The 18,875-nt window shown below is 44.8% G+C and overlaps 1 protein-coding gene and 1 long non-coding RNA gene across 2 annotated transcripts in view; both read left to right on the forward strand.

The window, feature by feature from the left end:
• Positions 1-18,875, forward strand: part of LOC102933170 (interferon-induced very large GTPase 1-like) — a 214,905-nt gene that overhangs the window by 122,236 nt on the left and 73,794 nt on the right.
• On the forward strand, positions 469-8,806 carry LOC122466298. Its single transcript, XR_006291705.1, has 3 exons — positions 469-630; positions 3,277-3,425; positions 8,003-8,806. It is a non-coding gene; the product is annotated as an uncharacterized LOC122466298 (long non-coding RNA).

Consider the following 18,875-nt stretch of genomic DNA (forward strand, 5'->3'; position numbering starts at 1 on the left):
CCTTGCACAGAGGCGTCAGGGACTGCAGATGGGCAACGTCATCTTGCAGATACCTCATCTAAGCCAGTAGTGTCCTAGTTCCAGTCCCCTTGCCCAGCTAGTCCCAGTCGTCCCCCATCTTCCCTGGCTCCCACCCTCAGTCTTCCTGCTCAGTCACCCCCTAGCAAAACCTTCCAGTTTCTCTCCCATCCATCAGCCAAGAAAGATGAGCAGAATTCTTGGGGGACATCAATAAAACCCCTAGTCAGCTGAAAATTAACATGATCAAAGACAAACTACTGATCTTTTCCCCTAAGCCGTCCCCTCTTTTCTCTGCCACAGGGGACAGGCACCACCATCCTCCTGGTCACTCAGCCCTTTGCTTCATCTTTGACTCAACTCTTTGCTTTGATCTACACATCCTGGCTGCTGTTTCTTGCACATCTCCAAGATTCAGCTTCTCTTCTTGGCCCACCCAGCCAGAATCACTGAGGAGAGCAGCGTCCTCTGTAAGCCTCAACCCCACACCCCTCTCCTCCCCTCCCTAAAGCCTCTGTCACTGTCTCGCCCTGAGGAGCCCCGCACAGGATTTCATGGCCTCTCCGCTGATGACTGAGCAGGGGCTTTTCTTAGTGGCCAGGAGGATGGAGGGTGAGTCGGCAGGCAGGTAGAAGAGAGGGGAGCCGGGGGTGAGGGGAGCCACCCATGCGTGGAGGTCAGGGACAGCAGTAACCAGGCTGGGAGGCAAATACACTGATTTTTTTTCATTCCAAAAACCACACTGAACTCCTGTCGAAGTGTAGAAGAGATTCCAACCACCGCTGTGATAATGTTGCTAAAGCTCAACAATAACGTCAGTAAGAGAGTACGGCTGCTCCAGGAAACATACAGAGCAACCCGGTAAACACACGGGGACTTTCAGTGACCTCAGCCAGCAGCCGTTTCCCAGAAATGGCCAGAGGAAGAGAAAACGAAAGAAAGCCGTGGCCCGGGGAGTGGTCACAGTTCATGGCTTATCTTCACTCACAGCCCTTTGAGGAAGTGACCTTGCAGCTTCTGTTTGACTTTGTCACAGTAACTGGGGTGCTACTGTCCTGAGGGGAGGGGGCTGAGGAGATGGTTATGTTTGGATCTGTGGGTCTGTCAGCAGCCGGGGGAGAGGGGATGGGGTGAAGGGCCCTTGTCTGAGCAGATGAGCAATGGGGCTGTGTGTGGGGGGGGGTGACTTGTGCCTCTTGAGGGGTGCTGAACTCACACTGCTCCCATTGAATTGCAGGAGCTCAGCCCCTCTCAGTTCAGCTTTAGAAATGATTCCTTGCTCCAGCCCCTTTTCTCTGCCTCTTCCCAGCCTGGTTACCGCTGTCCCTGCTCCCCACGCATGGGTGGCTCCCACCCTCCCCATTTGCTCCTTGTTAGGATATAGATATTCAGGTCTGTCGGTAAAGGCCTATACTTGAAGAATTTAGGTGTATTCTTATCACTTGGCTAGTTATAGAGGTACAAAAGAAAGAATCAAAATCACTGTCTGCCGGTGTAAGAGCCTTCTCTTACTGTGACAGTCTGAGGCCCTGTTCTTAGGCTAAGGCCTTTGGCTAAGCAGCAGAGGCAGCCATAAGCTGGGAAACGACCGGTCACATCCTCACATTGCAAACTAGTCCCATTGAAAGAAGATGCTCTTGGGCTGTTAGGAATACAATCCTGTCCTGATAATGCCTATCACCTCCAGAGAAAGGGAAGTGCCTAGAAAATGTAAAAGGAAACTTAGTTTGATAGCATCCTGTCTGGCAAGAACTCACTTATCAATAGCTGGGATGTGAAATCCTCACTTCTGTATTGTTTTGTCATTATAGTTCCCACTTTGCGATTGTTTGTCTGTATAATCTCTGTCTGGTTCTGTGATTGTTCCTGTCTGCTGTATAATTAATTTTGCTGGGTGTAAACTAATTAAGGTGGTGGGATATAATTGGTTACATAATCATGTTACAATATGTTAGGATTGGTTAGTTAAATTTCAGGAAAATGATTGGTTAAGGTATAGCTAAGCAGAACTCAAGTTTTACTATATGGTCTGCAGTCAATCAGGAAGTGACAGGGTGGGTGTGTGGGTGGGGGAGATGGGAACAGGGAATGGGGGTAAGGAAATTGGATTCATGTTTTGCTAAAGGGGGAGATGGGAACAGGGAATGGGGGTAAGGAAATTGGAATCATGTTTTGCTAAGGGCAGGAATGGGAACAGGGACACAGGTGTAAGGCTCTGTGGTGTCAGAGCTAGGAAGGGGGACACTAAGGAAGGAAACTGGAATCATGCTTGCTGGAAGTTCACCCCAATAAACATTGAATTGTTTGCACCTTTGGACTTTGGGTATTGTTGCTCTCTGTTCATGCGAGAAGGACCAGGGAAGTAAGTGGGTGAAGGAATAAGCCCCCTAACAAGGTGTTCTACAGGGGCCTGATCCTGCTCCCACTGGAGTCAGGGGGAGTTCTGCCATTTCCTTCCACAGGAGCAGGATTGGGCCCTGCATAGCTGAAAACCCTGCAATGCCACTTGTCCTCATTTTCCTCTGTCCAGTCCTTGGGGTTGCAGAGTTTGTTCCCATTCCCCAAGACACCTCAGTGGCTCAGAACTCCATGCTCTGTCTCCATTCAGGACCAGGGCCTGGCAGGACACACTCCAGCGCTGTCAGCTCCCCTGCCAGGGCTAAGATTGGGGGATGCTCTGAGATTCATCTGGATCTAGTAGCTCCTGCTCCCTTTGGCACAGTGAGTGTCCTTACCCAGGGCTGGCCTCATGGCAGGGCGTTGGTCAGGGGGGTGCTGTGGTCAGAGGCAAGGAGCAGAGCAGGCCTGGAATGTGAGGCCACAGAAGGGAGCTTGGGGCAATGTATGGGGGAGGCAGTAGGGCCCGGGGGCAATGGGGAGGGTGGAGCCCTGGCAGGCAGCTGGGGCCAGGGCACCAAAATACAAGTTCACCCAGGATGCCATTTTCCCTAAGGCCGGCTCTGACCTTACCCCATTGGGCAGATGCAGCCATGGTGCCCCTGGGACATTGACAGGATCTGTCCTTGGTGGGTTTCTGCAGCTCCTAAACAAGAAATTCTGTATGATTAAGTTTACAGGAAGTACTTCAGGGATGAGATTTTCCATGAAGCTGGGCAAGTCCTGTGTGCTGGTGTTTGGATCCCTGGTGCATGCTCTCAATGGAGGAAGGAAGTGATGATGGGATCATATCTTCGGACACCAGAACCACATAAGAATCTTCATGGGCCTTAGCTGGCTTTTCTCTGGTTTTCTTTCCAGGATCTGTAATTATGCAGAATATGCCCAAGAATCAAAACTGCCCTGTGTTCCCAGAGGATGGGCCAGAGAATCGAGAAGGTCCTGTGTTCCCAGAGGACGGGCCAGAGACTCAAAAAGTCCAGTGTCCTCTGAGAAAGGAAATGCTGCAGGTATGGCTCGTTTAGCCTCATATCTATGTCACAGTTTCTCCTGTCCCCCCTATGTGACACAGTCATCATGCCCTTGCTGACTAGTGGAGAATGTCTTCTCTGATGGCAAAACCTCCCTAAACCCATCACACTCTGTCACCACAGATACGTTTAAGTGTTAAAAGATTTAAAATATTTCCAAAAATTCACATAAGTTGGGAAAGTCTTGTTCATCCCCCATCACTTTTCCCCACGGTTAGACTTCTTGCTACAACCTTAAGTGCTTAATCCAGGCTGATTTTCAACATCCCAAGTACAGCTGGGCTAATAATCTGTAAAGAATCACTGGGTCCGTGAATTTTGTTTCTTTTCAGTTTGCCCATGAACACAGTGATTTTCCTGAATTTATATATTTATTCTAAATGATTTGCTGAATAATGCTGAAGACAGTTTGCTGTGAATATTTAATATCTACTTGGCTGACATACGTAGGTCACATGGTACGTGCATTCCCTTATGGGATGGGTGTACCTCTTATCATCAGGTTTCTGGTTTGAACACTCACAGTTTCAAATCTGTTGTCTGATCGAGGCATGTAGGGACAGGGGAGTGTTTAGCCCTGGTTTCCATAACCCGGCCAGGCTGCCCCTTGGAGGAGCAACAGCCAGCTGAGCTGGGGCGCATAAATGCACCTTGGGGACCATGGCCAGGGTTGCCATTCAATATAGTTGCCTCCCTGCCAGTCCTGCCCTGCACAGAGTCAGATCCATGTGGAGTCAGAGTCTGAGTGTTGCTGTGAATTGTGAGCCTACAGACAGCCCAGCTCCATCAGCATCACTATGTGCTGGCAGCATCACCCCTTCCAACTGTCAGCTGTTCTCCCAGCTGTCAAGGGGCCATGGTTCTAGTTTTACTGGGCTCCAAAGCACAGGTCTGGGTGGCTGTGAGGGAATCTTAAATTCAGTAGGATTCTGCCCGCATGTTTAAAATTAAGCATGTGCTTTAGTGGTTTGCTGGTTCATGACCTAAGCCAGCTTTTTTTTTTTTTACGTGGCCCACTGTGTGGGAAATGGTGCTACAGTGTCCTACAGCTAATCTGGCAACTTTAGCAACCAAACTTGTGACAATTTCTTAGCTGGAACATGGCCCAAGTGCGACAAAAAGTCATCCAATGATCTAAAAACCCAGAGAAATCCCTCAGATCAAACAGCTTGGTGAAATAGGTGTTAAGGTGGAAAGTCCTTCAAAGTGAACAGTGTTAAAGGCCTAGCAACAACTTTAGGGTTATCTAAAAATAGCAGGAGAAGAAGGAAATTCAGGAATATTACCAGAAAAATGTAATTTGTAAAACAACAAGGCAGAACAAAACAAAACAGACAGACAACAACTTCAAACATTAAAAAGGAAATTATAAGTAAAAGTTAATATTTAAAAATATCCCATCATTTGAAAGCAAAGGAAATCATAGTTAGTCATCCAAATAATCTTAACTTTTTCCAGCACAAGCAGAGAGTTAGAGACAATCTTATCCATCCAGATTTGCAAATGTTTGTTTCGGTTTTTGTTTTTTAGGGGTTTTTTTTTGGAACTTTAAGTATCCCTCTCTAAGAAGGTTCACCTTATCACCGCTCTCAAAAACAGGCTTCCTTCATCTTAATAGTAGAGCCAATTTACTTCATACTCAGTCCAGAGAAAAAGGCATGTTTTACCAGTATTATAGCAATATACGATGCTATAGTTAAGGTTTAGACCAGCTTTCTGGTTAAAGTTTGACTCGTCTAAGTATTCTAAAATCTACATGGTTACCCCAATTGCTTTGAATTTAAGTGTGCCTCATGGGAGCACAGAGTTTTGTCAGTGGTCCAAATTTGGTGGCATTTGACCAAGGGGTTCCTGAGATTCAGCCCCCCAAATCCTCCCCCTACAGCTTTTCTTTAAGTTGACAAGCTTTTTGCACTCACCGATAGGGATGAAATCAGGGCTCAGATCATCACACCAGGGTGTCCAACATTTGAGGGTTACCCCAACAGAAGGACTTGCACACACTTGCCCTTTGGGGAAAATCAAATTAAAACTTTTTGTGAAAAAGATCTTGATACTTTACTTTAGCTTGTTGCAAGTCTCTTGTGCTAAGTGGTGCTCAAAATGGATTAAATCGAGCATGTGTGGGGAAAGGTGTTAAGAGGATTGAAAGCTTTTAAGGCTCAGAGCACCTGGGTTGCTAGATGGCCTAAGTTATAACCCTTTCCTCTGAGCCACCCAGCTAGTGTCAGTTTGAGTCCCATTAAAAGCAGGAATTTGAAAAAGCTTGGATAGTATATTGCTAATATCTGCCTCTCTAGGGGTATTTTTTAAATTTTATTTTCAGGGAATCTAATCAAACATTTTGTTTTGAAAAAATTAAGGCATGTGAGTGCTTCCTGGCAGGGGAGGGACATTTCAGCAGGTAGAGAAGTTGGAGGGAAAGGAGATGAGAGGCAGTTTTGGGGCTGCAATGAGGGGAGGGGGATAAATGGGGATGGGTGGTAGGGGAGGTAAGTGGGTTGGGGGCTCAGGTGAAGGGGAGGCACATATGGGGTGAGTGGCAGGGGGCTGGGGAAGAAAAGAGGCATAGATGCCTGGCAGGTCCACACTCTCCGTGTGTGTGTGTGTGTGTGTGTGTGTGTGTGTGCGCGCGCGCGCCAGGATCTGGGGTGTCTGAGCCCATCTTCCTACTCGCCATGTGAGCTGAGGTTCCCTGCCCCCAGGTGTGTCTGAGCCCCCCTCCCCACTTCCCTATGTGGGGGCCCTATCCATCTGTGGGGGTTTGATTCTCATCCCTGGCTGCCTCATGGGAGCCAGGATCTGGGGTGGTTCCCTTACTGGGGGCTCCGACCTCCTCTCCCTACCCACTCTGTGAGCCAGGATCTGGGGAAGCCCTGCCACTCTGTGTGATGGGCTGAGAACAGGCATGCTCAGAACATGCACCAAGAACGCACTGCTGATACTGGATGAGGAGCTGAACATGGGCAGGCCTGATGCATATCACACAGGCCCTCCAGCACTAAAGCCTGAGTTAGCACAACTCACCAACTTACATGACCATTCTGTAGTGTGAACATAAGACAGCTCCACTTGAGTGCTGCTAGTTCTCCAATGCCTTCCCACTATTCCCCCCATGTGCCCAGAAAGGACAGACGAGTTCTCCCACTATCCTCTGGGAAAGACTTCCTAGAGTGGCTCAGCTCACTGCTGTGCAAAGAGCCTTGGGATGAGCTCCTAAAATTCTTAGTGCCCCACCTGAGTGAGTGCAGTGCCAGCGTGAGCACAGCAGCTCCTGTGTTTCCTCCCAGTGTGGCTCTTCTCACTTGAGCTAGGCTGACTCAAGAGCAGCAACTTGAATGTAGATAACTCGAATTAATTCTGCAGTGAAGACAAAGCCTCAGATCCTTTGGCTGACAGGGGTCTACTCAACCACAGGCATTGTATAGAAATTCCATTACAATAAAAACAAAAAGCCAGTTATTGAATAAATCTGAAACCCACCCACAAAAATGCTTGAGAGCAAGGAAGTAAGTTATGGGAAGCTTCTTTATCAAACCTTAACACACTTTCGTTGACTGACCTTGCATCTCCATAAGGTACTGTCCACTGCCTGCAATTGTAACACAAACTTTAATTGTGACATCAGCAACATTCACATAAGCTTTCCAGAGACATGTGCAGGTATATGATCTACTCTTTTTGTGGGGGAGTATGATAGATGGGGCACAGAGAAGGAGAAAGCTGCAACTAAAGATGGTAGCAGAATATAGATCACTGCTCTGCTGCCAAGGCCTCTCCTCCCTTTACAAAGACCCTGGCTTCCATCAGAGGACAAGCTCCTCTTTCAGAGCTTGGGGTGTCATTAACAGTGACTATCAATGGCTGGATGTGCTTGACCTCCTTGTAAGAGGCAGAGAGAAGAACAAACTAAAGCAGAAGGTGGGGGTGGAGCACAGATCCTAGCTCAGCTGTAGAGGCCTCTCCTGGCTTTGAGAAATATCCTAAGTGATGGGGATCCCCAATAATGGAACTAAGGATCTCTTGTACCATGGGGCTCTGAGCAGGGAGAGATCTCCTGACTCAGGATGGGTGAAACAAATGGAGGGAGGCATTTATAGAGAATTTAACTTCCCCCACTATTCCCTCTCTCCCATGGTCCCACCAAATATCCCTGCTCTTCCTGTCCTTCCATAACATAGGCCAGAAGGGGCTCCCCATGCCTCCCAGTAACACAACTTTGCAGCTGGAGAGCTGTCCATCAGAACTGGCTCAGCAGAGCAGGACGTCCCTCCTAGCAAACCACAGAAGAAGCACAGCTGGCATCTCAGCTTTGGAAACTGCCACCCCAAATGGAAAGACAAGGTTTGGCCAGGGTAGGGAGAGGTGGATGTGATCTCTGAGAAGGAAGCGGAGGAGCACTGGTCCTGGCTACTCAGAGATCAGACACTTCACAGGGGAGGGATGAAGGAAGTGGGTGATAAAAGATGTGACGTAGGATGATCAGAAGAGTTGGGGAAAATTCTGATGCCTTTCCTCACCAGAGGTCTTGCCCTTCTCCTCACATGGTCCCACAGATTTCAACGAAACTGTGAGCAGAGAGGAACTACTCAACATGAAGAAGGTGGCAAAATCTGGCTGCTGGTGATTTGCACTGACTGGTACAAGAAGAGAAACTGAGAAGAGGAAATAAAGGGCTTCCCTGGCCTACCCACTCATTCAGGGGAGGAAAGGGCTTTATGTCCATGGGAGCTGGTGGGAGGGGAAATGGATGGAGACATGGCTCTGTGCTCTCTCACACTGAACCTGTCAGTCAGCACAGCTGAGCTACCGTGGGGTTCTGGTGATTTGCTACCACCCTTGCATTGTGGCTGACTCGGCCTATTTTCTTATCAAGGTTTCTTATCAAGAGCTTGCATTTGCACTGGCCTCTGAATGATTTTATTGTACATCATCAGGACTTGCTCACATTTCTCATGTCTGCTGTTGCTATGTATGAGTTTTACTGGGGATAAATTGGAATTTGTTCAAAAATTCATATGAAATCAAAATGGCCATGGAGTTAACAGTAGAGTTGCAAATATGGCAGTTGAATGGCTGGCAACCTCCTTCAGTGATATACATAGATTCACAGATTTTCAGTGCCAGGAGGGATCATTGTGTTCATCTGGCCTAACCTCATCCATAAAACAAGCCATAGCACTTCCCTAAATTAATTCATGTCAAGTGCAAGAGCTGTTGTGAATTAGAGCAGATCTTTTTGAAAAACATCCAAACTTGTTTTAAAAATTGCCAGGGATGTAAAATCCATCACAATCCTTGGGATGTTGTTTCAATGGTTAATTAGCCTGATCACTCAATGATTGCATTGTTCTGTTCATTCCCTCTGAAGCACCTGGCATTGGCCACTGTCGGAAGACAGTATATTGGGGCTAGATGGACCTTTGGTCTGACCCAACATGGCTGTTCTTGTTTTCTTATGTATTAAAGATGTGCACCTTATTTCTAGTCTGAATTTGTCTAGCTTTAACTTCCAGCGTTTGGATCATATTATATCTTTGCTACATGAAAGATCCCTCTCCTATCAAATTTTTGTAGGTTGTTGTTGTTTTCTTGTCCCATGATAATCATATCAAGCCACTAAGTTTGAGAAGGACTTTGGTGGCTCTTACAGGGCCTTTTATAAGGGTTTGATCCAAGGTGCCCATTCCGAAGAGCATCACTTTCCTTATAATATTACATTCAAAAGTGTGGGCAGGTTTTAAAGTCTGCTCCTGGCACATCCTGCTGAGTGGTCTTACTTAACTTAGGCCTGGTCTACACTACAGAGTTAGGTCAGCATAAGCTGCCTTGCATCGACCTAGCTCCTGTCAACCGAAGTGCCTCTCTGTGCCAATTTAGTAACACTTCCTCCCCAAGTGGCGCAGAGTCACAGTCAATGTAATTAGGTCAACACAGTGTCAGTGCAGACACTGGGTTGCTTGCATCAACTGTTACTGGCTTTCAGGACCCATCCCACAACGCCCCCACACTGACAAAACAATTGATACAAGTGCTCCTGGTAAGGACACGCACCTCAGACACAAGGAGCCAAGTGTGCACAAACAAGCAATTTAATAACTGCAGTGGCTGCATGCTTCTGTAAGTTAGGTTGACATAATTTTGTAGTATAGACATGGCCTTAGTCCCATTTCTATAGATTTTCCTTCCTGCACTGTACCCTATCTGCACTCTCATGATAGTGGATGTTATTTTCCAAGATGCTTTGATATCAGAGGATCTTTTATCATTTCACCATTTATTTCAGTTAATATTTTCCTTGATAGGGCATCAGTATCCTCAACCTGTGTCATTGGAACCTGAGTTTCTGATCGTCCATTTCCTGCCCAGGTCTAGTCATCATGACCTGCACCTCTGCAATTTTAGATCTATGATCAATTCCTCTTTATCTGTCAAGATAAGATCTAATGTAGAACCTCCCATAATTAAAAAGAGAATATTCACCACCTCCACCTGGTTGCAGGTTCTACTGCCATCTATTTGATCACAAAGCAATGTTTCTCTGATCCACATAGATGGGAAGGAAAGATAGGAATAATAATCAGAGGCCAATATGATTTCATCAGGTGCTCTTTAATGTTCTGAAAAATCAAAAAGAAATCCTACATAAAGTGGAAACATGGAGAGATTGCTAAAAGGGGGAGTACAAAAGATTAGCACAAGCATGTACAAACAAAATTGGAAAGCTTAAGGCACAAAATGAGTTACACCTAGCAAGGGAAATAAGAAGAGGTTCTCTAAATATATTAGGAGCAAGAGAAAGACAAAGGAAAGTGTAGGTCCTCTACTTAATGGGGAAGGAGAGCTAATAACGGATGACATCAAGAAAGCTGTGGTGTTCAATGCCTATTTTGCATCAGATTTCACTAAAAAGGTTAATGGTAACCAGATACTCAATACAATTAATCTTAACAACAAGGAGGAAAGAATGGAAGCCAAAACAGGGAAGGAATAGATAAAAAATATTTAAATATTATATATATATTCAAGTCTGTGGGGCCTCATGAAATTCAACCAAGGAAACTTAAGGAACTAGCTGAAGTAATCTCAGAACCTTTAGCAATTATCTTTGAGAATTCTTGGAGTATGGCTGAAGTCCCAGAAGACTTTAAAAGGGCAAAAATAATACCTATCTTTAAAAAGGGGAACAAAGTGGACCCAGTGAACTATCAAAGTTTGGCTGACTGGTCTATACCTGGAAAGGTATTGGAAAATATTATTAAATAATCAATTTGTATGCACATGAGGATTATAGGGTTATAAGGAATAACTAGCATGGATTTGTCAAGACAAATCTTGCCAAACCAAACAAATTTCCTTCTTTGATATGACAGGTTTCAGAGTAGCAGCCGTGTTAGTCTGTATTCGCAAAAAGAAAAGGAGTACTTGTGGCACCTTGGAGACTAACCAATTTGTGGAATGCATCCGATGAAGTGAGCTGTAGCTCATGAAAGCTTATGCTCAAATAAATTGGTTAGTCTCTGAGGTGCCACAAGTACTCCTTTTCTTTTTGCTTCTTTGATGGTTACTGGCCTAGTGTATAGAGGGAAGTAGTAGATGTGATATATCACAATTTTAGTGAGGCTTTTGACACAGTACCACATGACGTTCTCATAAGCAAACTAGGGAAATGTGGTTTAGAAGAAATGACTATAAGGTGGGTAAACAACTGGTTGAAAGACAGTACTTATGGAATAGTTATCAATGGTTTACTGTGAGACTGGGAGGCTGTATCTATTGAGGTCCTGCAGTAGTCAGTCCAGGGTCCAGTACTATTCAATATTTTCATTAATGACTTGGATAATGGAGTGGAGAGTATAATTATAAAATTTGCAGATGACCCCAAGCTGGGAGGGGTTGCAAGCATTTTGGTGGAAACGATTAGAATTCAAAAGGATCGTGACAAATTGGAATATTGGTCTCAAATCAACAAGATGAAATTCAATAAAAACAAATGCACAGCTACAAAATAGGGACTAACTGGAACACAAATTGAATATGAGTCAACAGTGTGATGCACTTTTGAAAAAGATATGATATTCTTGTTAATACATCACAGAATATTCATGTAAGACACAGGAGGTAATTGTGCCACCTACTTGGAACTGGTGAGGCCTCAGCTGGGGTACTGTATCCAGTTTTGGCTCCAGGCATTAGGAAAGATGTGGATAAATTGGAGTACGTTCAGAGGAGAGCAGGAAAAAATGAGAAAATGTTTAGAAAACCTGACCTATGAGAAAAGGTTTTAAAAAACGGCATGTTTAGTCTTGAAAAAAGGAAGGCTGAGGGAGTACTTCATAAGAGTCTTCCAATATGATAAGAGCTCTTATAAAGAAGATGATGATCAGTTGTTCTTCATGTCCCACTGAAAGCTGGAGAAGTAGTAATGGGCTTAAACTGCAGCAAGGCAGATTGAGGTTAGATATTAGGAATAACTTTCAACAATAAGGGTAGTGAAGCTCTGGAATAGGCTTCCAAGGGAAGTTGTGGAATCTCCATCATTGGAAGTTTTTAAAAACAAACAGGTTGGATAAATACCAGTCAAGGATGGTCTAGGTTTACTTGGTCCTGCTACAGCACAGGGGGCTGGATTTGATGCCTTCTTGAGGTCCCTTCCAGCCTGACATTTCTATGATCTGTGATTGTTTTGATCCTTTCTCTGGAGGATTCAGCTGCCCGTGCTATTTGGAGGCACTTCTCTAGGATTAGATCCATTTCTCTCAGAGTCTCTCCCTTGTGTTCCACAAACAATCCTGTCTCTGATTAATGTAATCTTTTATGGCTCAAAGTTACATGTAAAAGCCGGAGTTCTCAGCTTTACAACGTAAGTATCTATTCCCTCTTCTTTTTCTTGTTTTCAGGTATAAAAACAATCTCTCTCTACAGTCTCATTCTGTCTGGGGTCACAGCAGTCATGAAACATTTATCAGCTGTACCAGAGTTTTTGGCAATATTCCTGGCAATGTCGTCTCAGTCGCTTCTCATTCCTTCCCCTCCGATCGACAATGAGAAAGTAGAAAAGCTTTAACTTCATTGTCTTATCTTTATCCCCCAAAGTCAGCTCTGTGTATGAGTACAATTCTTTCCTCCATGCTTGGTAAAGTTTTTTGTCTGGAAATCCAGCTTTCCCGGAGACCTGAGTCCCTCCATGCTGCCTGGTCTATCTGTTTGTAGGTGCTGCTTTGTTTTCCTTTTAACCTCACTCTCTTTCTTGCTGCAACTCTCACTAGACAGACTGATGCCATCATGTTTCATGTACCACGTGCTAGCTAATAATACAAGAGGCCTCCAATCTTATTAAAATAAACTGGGCTTTTGTTAAAGCAGCTATTTACAGAGCTGCAGAAATTGCAGTCTAGCATTCTAGCCATATGCCCACAGACTGACCTACTAGTGCCTCCTCCATACTCTTCCCTCCTGCAACCCTGAAGCGAAGTTATGGTGGGAGTCTATTATAGACCACCAAATCAGGAAGAGGAAGTGGATGAGTAATTCTATAAGCAGGCAACAAGATTAGCTAACACACATGAGCTAGTATTAATGGGGGATTTTAACTTCCCTGACATCTGTTAGAAGACTATTACAGAAAAACATAATATGACATGCAAATCATAGGGGGAAACTTTCTGATTCAGAAAGTTGAGGAAACAACTATGAGGTCATCCATTTTGGATCTGGTTTTGACGAACAGGGATGAATTAGTTGTGAAGGAGTGGGGTACTTGTCAGCAAGTTAAGGAAGTATGGGCTGGATGAATGCACTATAAGGTGGGTAGAAAGCTGGCTAGATTGTCAGACTCAACGGGTAGTGATCAATGGCTCCATGTCTAGTTGGCAGCCGGTGTCAAGTGGAGTGCCCCAGGGGTCGGTCCTGGGGCCGGTTTTGTTCAATATCTTCATAAATGATCTGGAGGATGGTGTGGATTGCACTCTCAGCAAATTTGCGGATGATACTAAACTGGGAGGAGTGGTAGATACGCTGGAGGGGAGGGATAGGATACAGAAGGACCTAGACAAATTGGAGGATTGGGCCAAAAGAAATCTGATGAGGTTCAATAAGGATAAGTGCAGGGTCCTGCACTTAGGATGGAAGAATCCAATGCACCGCTACAGACTAGGGACCGAATGGCTAGGCAGCAGTTCTGCGGAAAAGGACCTAGGGGTGACAGTGGACGAGAAGCTGGATATGAGTCAGCAGTGTGCCCTTGTTGCCAAGAAGGCCAATGGCATTTTGGGATGTATAAGTAGGAGCATAGCGAGCAGATCGAGGGACGTGATCGTCCCCCTCTATTCGACACTGGTGAGGCCTCATCTGGAGTACTGTGTCCAGTTTTGGGCCCCACACTACAAGAAGGATGTGGATAAATTGGAGAGTGTCCAGCGAAGGGCAACAAAAATGATTAGGGGTCTAGAGCACATGACTTATGAGGAGAGGCTGAGGGAGCTGGGATTGTTTAGTCTGCAGAAGAGAAGAATGAGGGGGGATTTGATAGCTGCTTTCAACTACCTGAAAGGGGGTTCCAAAGAGGATGGCTCTAGACTGTTCTCAATGGTAGCAGATGACAGAACGAGGAGTAATGGTCTCAAGTTGCAATGGGGGAGGTTTAGATTGGATATTAGGAAAAACTTTTTCATGAGGAGGGTGGTGAAACACTGGAATGCGTTACCTAGGGAGGTGGTAGAATCTCCTTCCTTAGAGGTTTTTAAGGTCAGGCTTGACAAAGCCCTGGCTGGGATGATTTAACTGCGACTTGGTCCTGCTTCGAGCAGGGGGTTGGACTAGATGACCTTCTGGGGTCCCTTCCAACCCTGATATTCTATGATTCTATGAACTTGGGAGGAAGTGATCATGATCTGATAGAATTCAAGATCCGATGGAAAGGAGGACATGAGAACAGCAAAACAAGGACACTGGACTTCAGAAAGGCAGATTTCAACCAACTCAGAGAAATAGTAGGCAATGTCCCATGGGAAGACCAATTAGGAGGGAAAGGAGTAGAAGGGGGCTGGTAGTTCCTAAAAGATGTAATACTAGAGGTTCAACATCAAGCTATTCCGATGCAAAGGAAAGATAAGAAGAGCCCAGGAGGCCAATGTGGCTGCACAAGGAGATTTTTAGCTATCTAAACCTTAAAAGGGATACATACAGGAAATGGAAGGATGGGCATGTCAACAAGGAACTTTACATGGAAATAGCATGAGTTTGTAGGGACAAAATCAAGAAAGCCAAGGCAAAGAATGAGTTACAGCTGGCAAGGAATGTTAGAGAGAACAAAAGGGGTTCTTCAAATATGGCAGACAAGAAAGATCAAGGAGGATGGTGTAGGTCTGCTGCTCAGTGCAGAAGGTGAGGTGGTAATGGAAGATTATAAGAAGGCAGAGTCGCTCAATGTCTACTTTGCTTCAGTCTTCTCAAAAAAATGACATGACTGGAGTAGACAATAAAGGGGAAGGGATGCAGGTCAGGATAAATAAAGAACACATCAGAGATCTTCTGACCAATTTGTATGAATTCAGATCAGCTGGGCCTGATGCTCTTCACCTGAGGGTACTGAAGGAATTAGCTGAAGAAACCTTGGAGCCAGTGGCAATAATATTTGCAAACTCATGGTTGACAGGAGAGGTCCTGGAAGACTGGAGAAGGGCTTATGCAGTTCTCATCTTTAAAAGGGGGAAAGAAGGAGCCGGGAAACCATAGACCAGTCAGCCTGACTTCAATACCTGGGAAGCTACAGAACAATGTATGAAACATTCAATTTGAAAATACCTGGAGGATGAAGGGGTGATCACTAGCAGCCAGCATGGATTTACCGAGAACAAATCATGCCAGTCCAGCTTGATTTCCTTCTTTGACAGGGTAGCTGGTTTGGCGGATGGAGGAATGCAGTGAACATAATATACCTAGACTTCAGCCAGGCTTTTGACACAGTCCGACATGACATGCTGATAAGTAAGCTGGGGAAATGTGGGATTGGCGTTAACTACCATTAAGTGGATAATTGGTTAAATAACCATGAACGATGTCAGATTGCAGGGATGTCTTAAGTGGGGTTCCACAGGAATCTGTTCTGGGTCCGGTGTCATTTAATATCCTTATTAATGACCTGAATGGAGGAATAGAGAGCATACTGATCAAATTTACAGATGACACAAAGCTGGGAAGGGGGTTTGCCAACACTTATGAGGATAGAACTAAAATTCAGAGGGGTCTTGATAAATTGGAGAACCGGGGTATAGACAACAAAATGAAATTCAACAAAGACAAATGTAAGGTGCTCCACATAGGGAAGAAAAACCAAATCACAAATACAAAATAGGAGAAAACTCTCTTGGCAGTAGCACTGCTGAGAAGGATTTGGGAGCTGTGGCGGAGCACCACCTCAGTGTAAGTCAGTTATGTGATGCTGTTGCAAAAAAAAAAAAACAAAAAAAAAAACAAAAACAAATGCAATTTTAGGTTGCATTAACAGAAGCATAGCACGCAAGTCACGGGAGTTGATAGTACCGCTCTACTCGGCACTGGTTAGGCCTCAGCTGGAGTACTGTGTCCAATTTTGGTCACCAAATATATAAAGGATATAGAGAATCTGGAAAGGATCCAGAGGCAAGTGACAAAGATGAAATGCAAGCCACATGAGCAATGGCTAAAGGAACTTGGTATGTTTAGTTCGGAATAGAGGAGATTAAGGGGGATATGCTAGCAGTCTTCAAATACTTGAAAAGCTGCCATAAAAAAGTTGGAGAAAAGTTGTTCTCTCTTGACACAGAGGGCAGGACAAAAGGAAATGGGTTCAACTACAGCATAGCAGATTTAGATTAAATCTCAGGAGAAACTTCCTAACTGTAAGAATTGCAGGACACTGGAACAGACCTGCCTAGGGAGGCTGTGGAAACTCCTTGATTGGAGTTTTCAAAAACAGATTTGGATTGCCATCTGTCTTGGATAGTTTAGACACAACAAATCCCATATCTTGGCAGGGGATTAGACTAGATGACCCTGGTGGTCCCTTCTAACCCTATGATTGTATGAACACATGCTTGGCCATCTAAGTTCTATGGTGGTTGCCACAATCTCTGGTCATCATTCAGCCTTTGTAACATTTGTGGTCCTGTCTTATGGGTAGAATGTACTGCTACTCTGGGCCGGGAAGCATCACTGTGAGTACCTATTCATCTTCACTTCTTGTCCCAATGTGATGTGATGAGAGGAGAGGTGGGGGCAAGGAAACCATCAGATGAAGCAGTAAACAGGGGACTTGGGGAGAAGGAAGAATTTTCTCTTTGCCTGCAGGACTGCCTATGAACAGAGCTGGTTCAGTGGCAGTTCCAAAAAACATTAAAAATAAAATTTGGTTTTGGTTGAACCAAATCTGATTTTTTTGGAATTTTCAGGTAATCGAACAAGTCCCTTTTGGGCAGGTTCCACAGCATCCTGGCTTTCCCACACCCTAAAGGCTATGCCAGGAGGTGGTGTTGTGGAATGACAGCACCACACCTCCTTCTTCTCCTCTGGCCATTTTGTGAGTGGCTAAAACTACTCACGTCAAATTTGAAAATAGTTTCAGATCAACCAAAATGGCATTTTTTTCTTGAATAAACAACTTGTATGAAAAGTATCACCCAACTCTAAATTACGTTTCAGTTAGGATGACAGAGAGTGTGACAGCTGGCTCAAATGTGTCACCATTGCTCCAGATGAATGGGGCTTGGGCACTGCTGCTGCACACACCCCTCTAAGTGATTGTCACTAGCAAGGGAAATTCAGCACTGAGGCATCTATGATTTTCGCTGAGGAATTACAATTCCCTTTCCACTATAGCTCAAATATCAAAATAACATTCTTATTTGACAACTTCTTCAGTTTACCAAAGTGTTCATATTGTATCACCTTTCTGCAGAGAGACCAAAAGCCCTTCAGTACATCGAGTCAGAGTTAGAAATGGAGAAATACATAAGCAGAAAACTAAAGCTGAGAGACATCCTGGAAATCACCCCAGAAAATCTAAAGAACTAGACTCCTCAGACAACAGGAGATTTACCTTGGCATTTCCTGAGGAAGCTCATGGCTCTGAATGGGATGGTGAGAAGCATAAGCCTGGAGCACAGGACACCTGATAATGAAAAAATAAGTGTGGAAAAAGAGGAGCTGGAAATTCATGATGATATTTTTTGTGATAGTGACACAAACACCAGAGTTTCTCTGCACCCCCTTGATGTTCTCTGTGCTGTTCTGCTTTGCTCAGAGAGTTTCCTACAGCAGGAGATCCTGTCCAAAATGTCCATGTGCCAGTTTGCCCTCCCTCTGCTGCTACCTGCCCTCGACACCCCCAAGTGCACCCTACTGCTGTGGGCCATGAGGGACATTGTGAGGAAGTGGAGGCCGCACTCCCTGGCAGAGAGAAGAGGGTTCAGAGAGGAGAGCCTGGTGCTCATGTCAATGCCAACCATTTCCTTTGTGCGGATGGGGAGCTGCAGCTTCTCCAAGTCACAGTAACAAATCTGCCCGGAGACATGGAGTCGCACCAGTTGCAGTTTCACTTTTTAACAGAGGTCTCCTCAGCGGTGTTCATTGTTACTGAGAGCATCAGTGAGAAACAATACACTCTGTTATCATCTCTGCAGGAATCAGCCACTAAATATTACTTCATCTTCAATAATCAGGCTGGGAAAGCCAAGGAAACACTGGAATTCCTGAAAAAGTTAGTACCAGTGCTGAAACTGAACAAGTCACACGTGCTGCACAAAGGAGGTACCACAAATAAGGCACAATTTGTAAAAGTTCTGCAGTCTGCAATAGCGGCCATAATGAAATCTTCTCCCAAAAGAATGAATATAGAAGCCATGGCTGAGACAGCACGTGAATTAGGCATCCAGGTAGATGAGGATAACAAGGAATGTCAGACCGCAAGCACATATGCAAAGGAAATCACTGCACAAATAAAAGATGTGGCAAAGTAGAAGAGGGAAAAGCTGAGACTCCAAGGGGAGCCATGGAGAAACCTGGCTGAAGTGGAAAAAGAGCTGTGCCGAATCAGAAAGCAAGGAGACACCCCACTTGAGAAATATAAATCTCAGCTGAAAAAGAAAGTAATGGATTTACGTGCTCAGCAGAATGAACACAACCTTATTGAGGGTTTGACTACATTTATGACTGGAATAAAACACCTACCTCACAGGGAGAAACATTACTTCCTGAAATGGATGAAGTTTCACCTGGATAACATTACTAGGGAGAAACTTTCGAAACTACGGGATCAATATAAAGAAAAATTCAGAAATTCAAAAGATGACCCCCAAAAGTTTGCAGAACTAGATAAATTAATCTCTGCCCGTTCCTTAGGAGTGGAGCATTTCATGTGTGAGTTGGGGCATTTTTATGAAGCTGAATGCT

This window comes from Chelonia mydas, chromosome 6 (genome assembly GCF_015237465.2).
Source record: "Chelonia mydas isolate rCheMyd1 chromosome 6, rCheMyd1.pri.v2, whole genome shotgun sequence".
NCBI lineage: Eukaryota > Metazoa > Chordata > Testudines > Cheloniidae > Chelonia > Chelonia mydas.